The sequence below is a fragment of the Schistocerca piceifrons genome, chromosome 2, assembly GCF_021461385.2.
Source record: "Schistocerca piceifrons isolate TAMUIC-IGC-003096 chromosome 2, iqSchPice1.1, whole genome shotgun sequence".
Classification (NCBI taxonomy): Eukaryota; Metazoa; Arthropoda; class Insecta; order Orthoptera; family Acrididae; genus Schistocerca; species Schistocerca piceifrons.
The window spans coordinates 28813597-28822327 of NC_060139.1; positions in this window are offsets into that span (position 1 = coordinate 28813597).

Genomic DNA, 8731 nt, shown 5'->3' on the forward strand with positions numbered 1-8731 from the left:
GAAATCCGCTACTATCTGGATCAGCCTTACATTGCCTCTATCAAATCCTGTCTGGTATGGCCCTAGAGTAACAAACAGTATTCAATGAATTGATCAAATGAGTGTTTTGTAAGATACTTGCTTTGTTGATGGATTACATTTCCTGAGAGTTCTTCCAGTGAATGTCAGTCTGGCGTCTGCCTTACCCGCGATTAATGATATGTAGTCATTCCAATTCAAATCGCTCCATACTCATTCTTATAAATGTTTTATGCGAGGAGCTGCTTCCAACGATTGTTCTGCAAGCGCGTAATCTTACAATAGAGGTTCTTTCTGTCTTTGTATTCGAAATACCGTTACATTTTTTTTATGTTGATGGTCAATTGACACTTCCTGCGTCAGGTGTAGATCCTCTGCAAGGCTTCTTGCATTTCGCTACAGATTTCGCGACTTTGTCTGTACAGAACATCATCATCATCAGTGAAAAGTACTATGGAACCTCCCACGTCATGTACTAGACCATTTATAATTTTTGTGAAGAGTGATGGTCCTACAGCACTTCCTTGCTGCAAGCCCGACATTTCTTTTGCGTTTGAAGGCTTACTGTGTCTTCTTTGAGAATGACAAGCTCTGTTCTGTTTGTTAGAAACTTATAAATCCAGTCACAAATTTGGTGTGACATTATGTACTCACGTATTTTAATCATTATGCCGTAGTATGGAACTGTCCTGAACGCATTTCAGAAGACGAGGAACACGGCATCGACCTGGTGGCCTGTATCTCCAGCAATCTGGGTCTCGTGGACGTGCCGTCAGCTGTGTACCACACAATAGCTGTTTCCGTAGCCCGTGTTAACTCGTAAGGAGGGACTTTCGGTCTCCAGAAATGTCATCGGCATCTTGGAAGCAAACGCACATTTTTATCCAATACTCACTCCACAAGAAACGCATACAGAAGTTGAACTGCCCTCTCTTTCATCAACAAAATAGAACATGGAAATATGAAACATCCTTGAGAACAGCGTATCTCCTAAGAATAACCAGGCGCCTTTTCTCTGGCGTTTTGGCAGATATTTGCAGTTTATTTTTTGCAATGTGTTGCTGGAGCCAGGCTAAACATACTCTGGTCACCACAAAAATGTTTCTCAAGTGTGGAATTTTACATGCCCATTCCACAGAGCAATCCCAGATTAGTCCGCTGTGTTATTCATTTTGCCGAAGTGTTTTAACAGCAACAGCAAAACACGAAGAATAATCAGTACTTCAGTAGGGGGATTCAACTAAATACCTAAGAATTACAATTAGGAACAACTTAAATTGGAAGGAATACATAGAAAAAGTAGTGCGAAAGGCTAACCAAAGACTGCCTTTTATTGACAGGACATTTAGAAAATTGACAGATCTACTAGGGAGACTGCCTACACTACGCTTGTCCGTCCTCTTTTAGAATACTGCTGCGTGGTGTGGGATCCTTACCAGATAGGATTGACGGAGTACATCGGAAAAGTTAAAAGAAGGGCAGCACGTTTCGTATTATCGCGAAATAGGGGAGAGAGTGTCACTGAAATGATAAAGGATTTGGGGTGGACATCATTAAAACAAAGGCATTTTTCGTTGCGGCGGAATCTTCTCACGTACTTAAAGACATAGGTGTTCGTCCTTTCCGCACTCTATACGAGATTGGAATAATAGCGAATTGTGGACGTGGTTCGACGAACCCTCTGCCAGGCCCTTAAATGTGAGTTTGCAGAGTATCCATGTAGATGTAGATGTAGATTCTTTGGCCTGCACTGACTCCTAACACCATGTAGAAGCGCTGTTCAGTCGTTGCTGGAGTACTGTTTATTCTTCGTGTTTTACTGTTCGTGTTAATACACATCGGTAGAGGGAATAATGCAATGGACTGGGACCACTCTACCGAATGCTTGTAACAACAACAACTGAACATATAATAATTTTTCTTCTGATTTTCAATGAATTAATGTAAGCAATGTTTTGATTTTATTTCTTTTCGTGTCATTATGTTAAAGAAAATGTTGTAAGTAGGCTGTTTAGGTTTTTGTAGGCTGTTTAGGTTTTTTTATTGGTAACGCCACCTCTGTATGAAAATCACTGGCTGTACTGTGTGCAGTCTGTGGCTGCTTTGTATTGTTGTAATACTCGCCATTGTAGTGTTAGGCAGCTGGCTGTGAACAGCGCGTAGCGTTGCGCAGTTGGAGGTGAGCCGCCAGCAGTGGTGGATGTGGGGAGAGAGATGGCGGAGTTTTGAAATTTGTCATGAACTGCTATATTTATATATGATGATATCAAGGTAAATACATTGTTTGTTCTCTATTAATATCTTTCATTTGCTAACTATCCCTATCAGTAGTTAGTGCCTTCCATAGTTTGAATCTTTTATTTAGCTGGCAGTAGTGGCGCTCGCTGTATTGCAGTAGCTTGAGCAGCGAAGATTTTTGTTAGGTAAGTGATTTGTGAAAGGTATAGTTTAATGTTAGTCAGGGCCATTCTTTTGTAGGGAATTTTGAAAGTCAGATTGCGTTGCGCTAACAAAATATTGTGTGTCAGTTTAAGCACAGTCATGTATAATTGTTAAAAAGAGGTCGTTTCAATGTAAGCAACTTTCGATGTGAATATTAATATTTATGTCAAATTTCAAGGAATGCTATAACAGAATTGAAGTGTAACACATGTTGAATCTATTGTAACATGTTTAAAATTGTAATTGTGCGCCTGGTCCATACGTAGGCAATGTATTAGGATATGTGGAATGTAAAACCTTTGGTGAATACTCTATCTGTAGGGGAGCGGTAAAGGGTGGATGGCAGGCGAGCGCGGGAAAATGCACACGGGCACGGCACGGCATAACGGGCTCAGCAATACAGTCGGAGTTGGGCATCGGTCTGAGGAACACGTTCCGGATCGAGGAGGCTATCCTGGAAAAAGTGGTTTCATTGAGCCTCGGATGTGCCGTTTCCGACGACTATACAGCATGGCTATATTCTATAGGCACTGAATTGAAAAGGATTGCGACGCTAAGAAGAAGCAAAGTGCCGATACAGCAAGAGCCATAGCTGTGATTGTATGTGTGCTGTGCGCCTCGGCATCTCGCTGCCCGCCAACCGCCGCATCGACTCGAACAGGTTGAATCTTTAGAATTGTATTCGTGTGGACAAAAAGAGTAGTAACTCATATATTCTACATCTTGAGTGCTTAATGTTTTCATTAGTTAATAGTTTCAACACAGTGATCATAACAGTTTCAGGCCCCCCCCCCCTTCCACTCTTATCGTTTCTATTCATTTAAAATCTGAAGTGTACTGAACTGATTTGACCTACAAAGTTAAAGTCAATATAAAACCTAAATTTATCAGTGTTTTAGCCTTATTAAAATTGACATTGTATGTGTGTTTCAACAGTACTATTTCTAGGGTAACCAATGCCCGATTTCTGGCGGATCAATAGACAAAACGCCATTCGTAGTAATCATTGTAGTGTAATGTTGTGTATTTATAGCTTGTCCAAATTAGTACAGAGAGGGAAAATATTAGTTCAGTAGATTTTTCTGGTTCTAAAATTTTCTATATAATGCAGTATTACTACGTGTTGTTATGCTTGTACGTACATCCACTTGTACAAGGGAAAAACTCTCTTAATGGCTAATTAGGCTGGCGACCGTATTATTAACAATTGGTAGCATCTGCTGTGTATGTTTCTTGCCCGTCCTAACGTGTAGTTGCACTTTATACTTGCTTGACGTATCATTGTTGTTACTGAGTGGGTAAAAGTCTGATTTTGCCTCCATTCAGGTACACGCGGTCAACATATTTACTAAAATCCTTTCTCATAAGGTGAAGCCCGTCAACTTACCATAGTACAGGCTTTAAAGAGTTAACGTACGCCAGAGCGGAGAAGTTACATGCTGACTTACGGGGAGTTGGAACACCCTATTCCGACAATGTTAAATTTAGTGACGGCTTCCCTGTAGTTCAGGAACCACTGTAGCCATTGACATGAAACTCTTACAGGACAATAAACTGTATGTTCTGAGTCTACCGAACTACAATAATTACATTTCAGCCACTGCTTTGGGAAATACAATTTTTTAATTACAACGTTAAAATTTTGTGTACTTGTTTGTACGTTATCCTAAATAATTTTAATTGTACATAACATTACGTTCTTCTTTTAGTTCAGTAGACTCAGGATATGTAAGTTATTGCCCCCTGAAAATTTGACCACTCTACTCTAAGTGGTTTCTGAGATTTAGGGAAAATGCAATAGAAAATGTAAATTTTCAGGAACGGCTTCTAAAGTTTCAAAAGACTGTAGCTCACTTAATATATGCTTAATTTTTTTTAGACACTCAGAAGCACCTTGTACCGTACTGTATATCATCTTCTTGATATTTTTCCAAGTTTTTTCTTCTTTTCTTCTTTCTGGACTTCTTAGTGGCAAACTGTGCTGCATACTCGGCTTTATCAATGCGAACCTTGTCCATCTGTTCAAGTTCTCTGATGTAGTTTGCTCCAGGATTAATTCCCATATGTTGTAGCACTTTCACCCTACCAATGTTACCATCATTAAAAGTAATAACAGCATCACCGACCCATCACTTTAGCGACCTCATTGCAACAAAAACTTTTTTTTCGGTAAGCGCGTCCATATAAAATTATTGAAAGAATTATTGAGATTTTGAGTCTGACCATGCAGACACTTCTTCAGTAATTCACGGTTCGCCAGAATGTTTGTGGCTGTATGAACTGGGCATTGCGATCATTGCACCATGAATCAGGTCCAGGACGGCAAAGTTGGTGTACTGGTTTCTCATCAGTTAGTCTGTGGAAGAAGGCAGTCCATACTGCCTCCTTCATTTTCAACAAATCCTGAGTACTATTTCTAATGGCCATCCCATAATACAGCTGTAGTTCATTATTCATTTTGTCTGTCAGGCTGCCTCTTATGAATTCATCGTCAGAAAGTTTCTTGTCTCTCGAACGTTGTTTCATCTTCCTCAACCTGGTGCCCATCCTCTTCTCGACATGACCAATACAAGTACGTAATTTGCCCGCATCTCGTGGTCATCCGGTAGCGTTCTCGCTTCCCACGCCCGGGTTCCCGGGTTCGATTCCCGGCGGGGTCAGGGATTTTCTCTGCCTCGTGATGGCTGGGTGTTGTGTGATGTCCTTAGGTTAGTTTAAGTAGTTCTAAGTTCTAGGGGACTGATGACCATAGATGTTAAGTCCCATAGCGCTCAGAGCCATTTGAACCAAGTACGTAATTTACCTTTATAACACAGCAATCCATAGCCTTCTATATAAAAAATACCGATTTTATTAGATCTTGAAGTAATGCACGTAATAATTTTAACATTTTCAACTGGTGTACATTGTATTTAAAAAAATAAAACAAAATACTTCCCATGTGAGTTTGTGAATGATATATATACATATATGTCATTTTACTCGCAAAATTGCAAATTTTATGAGATAAAAATCCGAAAATGTGAAAAAAATATTTTTTCCTTTCTAACTCCCGTTAAAGCTTCACTCTAATAATAATTTCGTCTGTAATGGGAAACAAACCGACCCTTTCCATCGACACTGAGCGTCGGGTAAAAGGCACAGTAAGCAAGCTTTGTTTGGTTTGAGTCCACTACTCACTGAAAAAGCGTCATTGCAAATATCTGACGAAACAATTATGAACACAAGAGAAAGGACAAAATTGCGTTCTAACTCGAGGGTGGGTAGGTACATATCCCAGAGACTATCATTTTGAATTGACATATTTTGCTACAGTCTTTTACATCAAAGCAATAGCTGTGACCAAACAACCTCGTTAATTAGAACGGCAGCTACAAATGTGTGCAACACGCATCCGGTCTCCACATTAGGTCATCAGCGACTGTCTGCCATACAGGTTGTACTTGTAAAACAAACATTGTTTCACAAGCCCACAAACCGCCCCGAGTTCTGGATTGTACAACAAAATGACGGTATATATGAAGACAGTAACTGTTCTCGAAAGAAGAGATACTGTTGATGACCGTGCAGCTTTTCCATGGAATAAATGATGATTAACTGAAACCTCAGCTGCCGACAGGTTTTGTTGATAAACCTCGATGTCGACAGCTGAAAATGTGTGCCCCGACCGGGACTCGAACCCACGACCTCCTGCTTACATGGCAGACGCTCTATCCATCTGAGCCACCAAGGACACAGGTAAATAGCGTGACTGCAGGGACTTAACCCTTGCACGCTTCCCGTGAGACTCACATTCCCAACTGTCCACAATTCTACATATGTAATGTACCTAACAGACATTTGCCCATCCACTCATTACTCGCGCACACTTTGGCGATTTCCGTAAGAGTTTGGGCAACCTGTGCGCATTCGCACAGACGAAGGTCAATGGCTGCACGGTCATCAACAGTATCTCTGCTTTCGAGAACAGTTACTGTCTTCATATATATAGTTAAAGGCTACCCGGCCATTGACCTTCATCTGTGCGAATGCGCACAGGTTGCCCAAACTCTTACGGGAATCGCCCAAGTGTACGCGAGTAATGAGTGAATGGGGAAATGTCTATAAGGTACATTACATATGTAGAATTGTGGGCAGTTGGGAATGTGAGTCTCACGGGAAGGGTGCAAAGGGTAAGCCGCGGTGACCGTGCGGTTCTGACGCTGCAGTCTGGAACCGTGGGACTGCTACGGTCGCAGGTTCGAATCCTGCCTCGGGCATGGGTGTGTGTGTGATGTCCTTAGGTTAGTTAGGTTTAAGTAGTTCTAAGTTCTAGGGGACATATGACCTAAGATGTTGAGTCTCATAGTGCTCAGAGCCATTTTGATAAGTCCCTGCAGTCACGGTATTCATCTGTGTCCTCGGTGGCTCAGATGGATAGAGCGTCTGCCATGTAAGCAGGAGATCCCAGGTTCGAGTCCCTGTCGGGGCACACATTTTCAGCTGTCCACATCGAGGTATATCAACAACACCTGTCGGCGGCTGAGGTTTCAGTTAATCAAAATTTAAAATGACGATAACTGTAATCAATAAATATATCACAAATAAGAAAACTTTAAAACCCAACTCTGTTATACACCACGGACCATCTCAAAGCGCTAAGGCCCAAAACGTACCTAACTTCAGAAGATTTCCCACGGAGCGTACATCACGAGACATGTAGATAAGGCCGATTCCAACGTGCCACCTCTGCGCATTCGATGTGTCGGTAAAAAGTGGCCATTGGAGACAATGTGGTTACCACCTGATCGGGGTTCCTTATGAAGTGTGACCCGCAGGGTGTGCGGCTGTTGCCGAGGTCGATCCGTTCGGCGAGAATCCAATAACGGCCGCTCGTTACTCTCCGCCGGCGGCGAGTGTTGTAATAACGCGGAGAGGGGGTGCGAGGGTAAGAGGGGAGGTGAGGGAGTGGGCCGCCTCCTTTGTGGGCCGCTTTTTAACGGCCTCCGCCCCCGCTGCCCCACATTCTCTTTGTGCGCCAGGGGCTCCGATACGGAACCACCGAGCCCCGGGCTTGCATGCTTCGTCGGCGCATCGTACGGCACAGCGGGGTGAAGACTGTGTGCTAAAATAGCCGTAATGCACTGGCGACGGGGCAGATATGAGAACGTACGACAATAGCATGCACTGTGGGGCCTCTCCATCGCACTCAGATCTCTGATGGGAAAAATCACTCACCAGTTTGTTTCATACATAATAGTTTAGTTCGACCAAATAATTTCAGTCCTAGGAATAAGAACTATGTTTGTCTTGGTGTAAAATGGTTCAAATGGCTCTGAGCACTATGGGACTTAACTTCTTTGGTCATCAGTGCCCTAGAACTTAGAACTACTTAAACCTAACTAACATAAGGACACCACACACGTCCATGCGCGAGGCAGGATTCGAACTTGCGAACGTAGCGATCGCGCGGTTCCAGACTGTAGCACCTAGAACCGCTCGGCCACTCTGGCCTGCTGTCTTGGTGTACTTCGGTGGTAAAGTTGGACATCTATGCCTTTTTCCTTACTTTTTGAATCCTATTTTGAAGTAAGTTTTGGTTCCAGTAATTACGGTTTAATGACACCTTTCGCCTTTTTAGGGCACAATCAAGTTTTCTACAAACAGAGAAGAAGCGGAGAAAATGGAAAGTCAGCGCTATGGTGCTATCATGCACGGCTTGAAATAAAAATATGGAATGAACGTCTACGAATCATTCGAAAGAAAACTTAAGTTTGCTGTTGTGCTGTAAAATAAGCATACGTCATGGTAGAGCTAAACAGGGCCTTTACCTGTAAAATAAATAAGAAGTTATAAGAAAATCTTGAAAGAAGTGGGAAGAAGTACAACAGCAGAAGCAAAAGTGCAAACCCCACCTTCGACACACACACACAACGGCAGGCAATGTGGTGCAGAGATAGGACGACACATACAAGACTGCGAACATGTGGCTTCATTTAAACACAGTATAGCAAAAAGTGACCAACACAGTTTAGAATGCCTCATTCAGTAGCCTAAGTTTTAATTCCTATTATATACGTTTAATTAAAATTTTTATTACGAAATTACACACGCAAGCCATCTGCATAAGTCTCCGCCACTAATCTCCATGGAGAGCTTAGTCAAATGCTTACCTGTTTAAGTGCTTGACATCTTCAACTGCGGCGATCAGTATTTGCTATACTTCTGTTTCGTGCTGTGCTATTTATGTTTTCCTTTCTTCTCTGCCTGTAGAAAAATCTGATAATTCCCT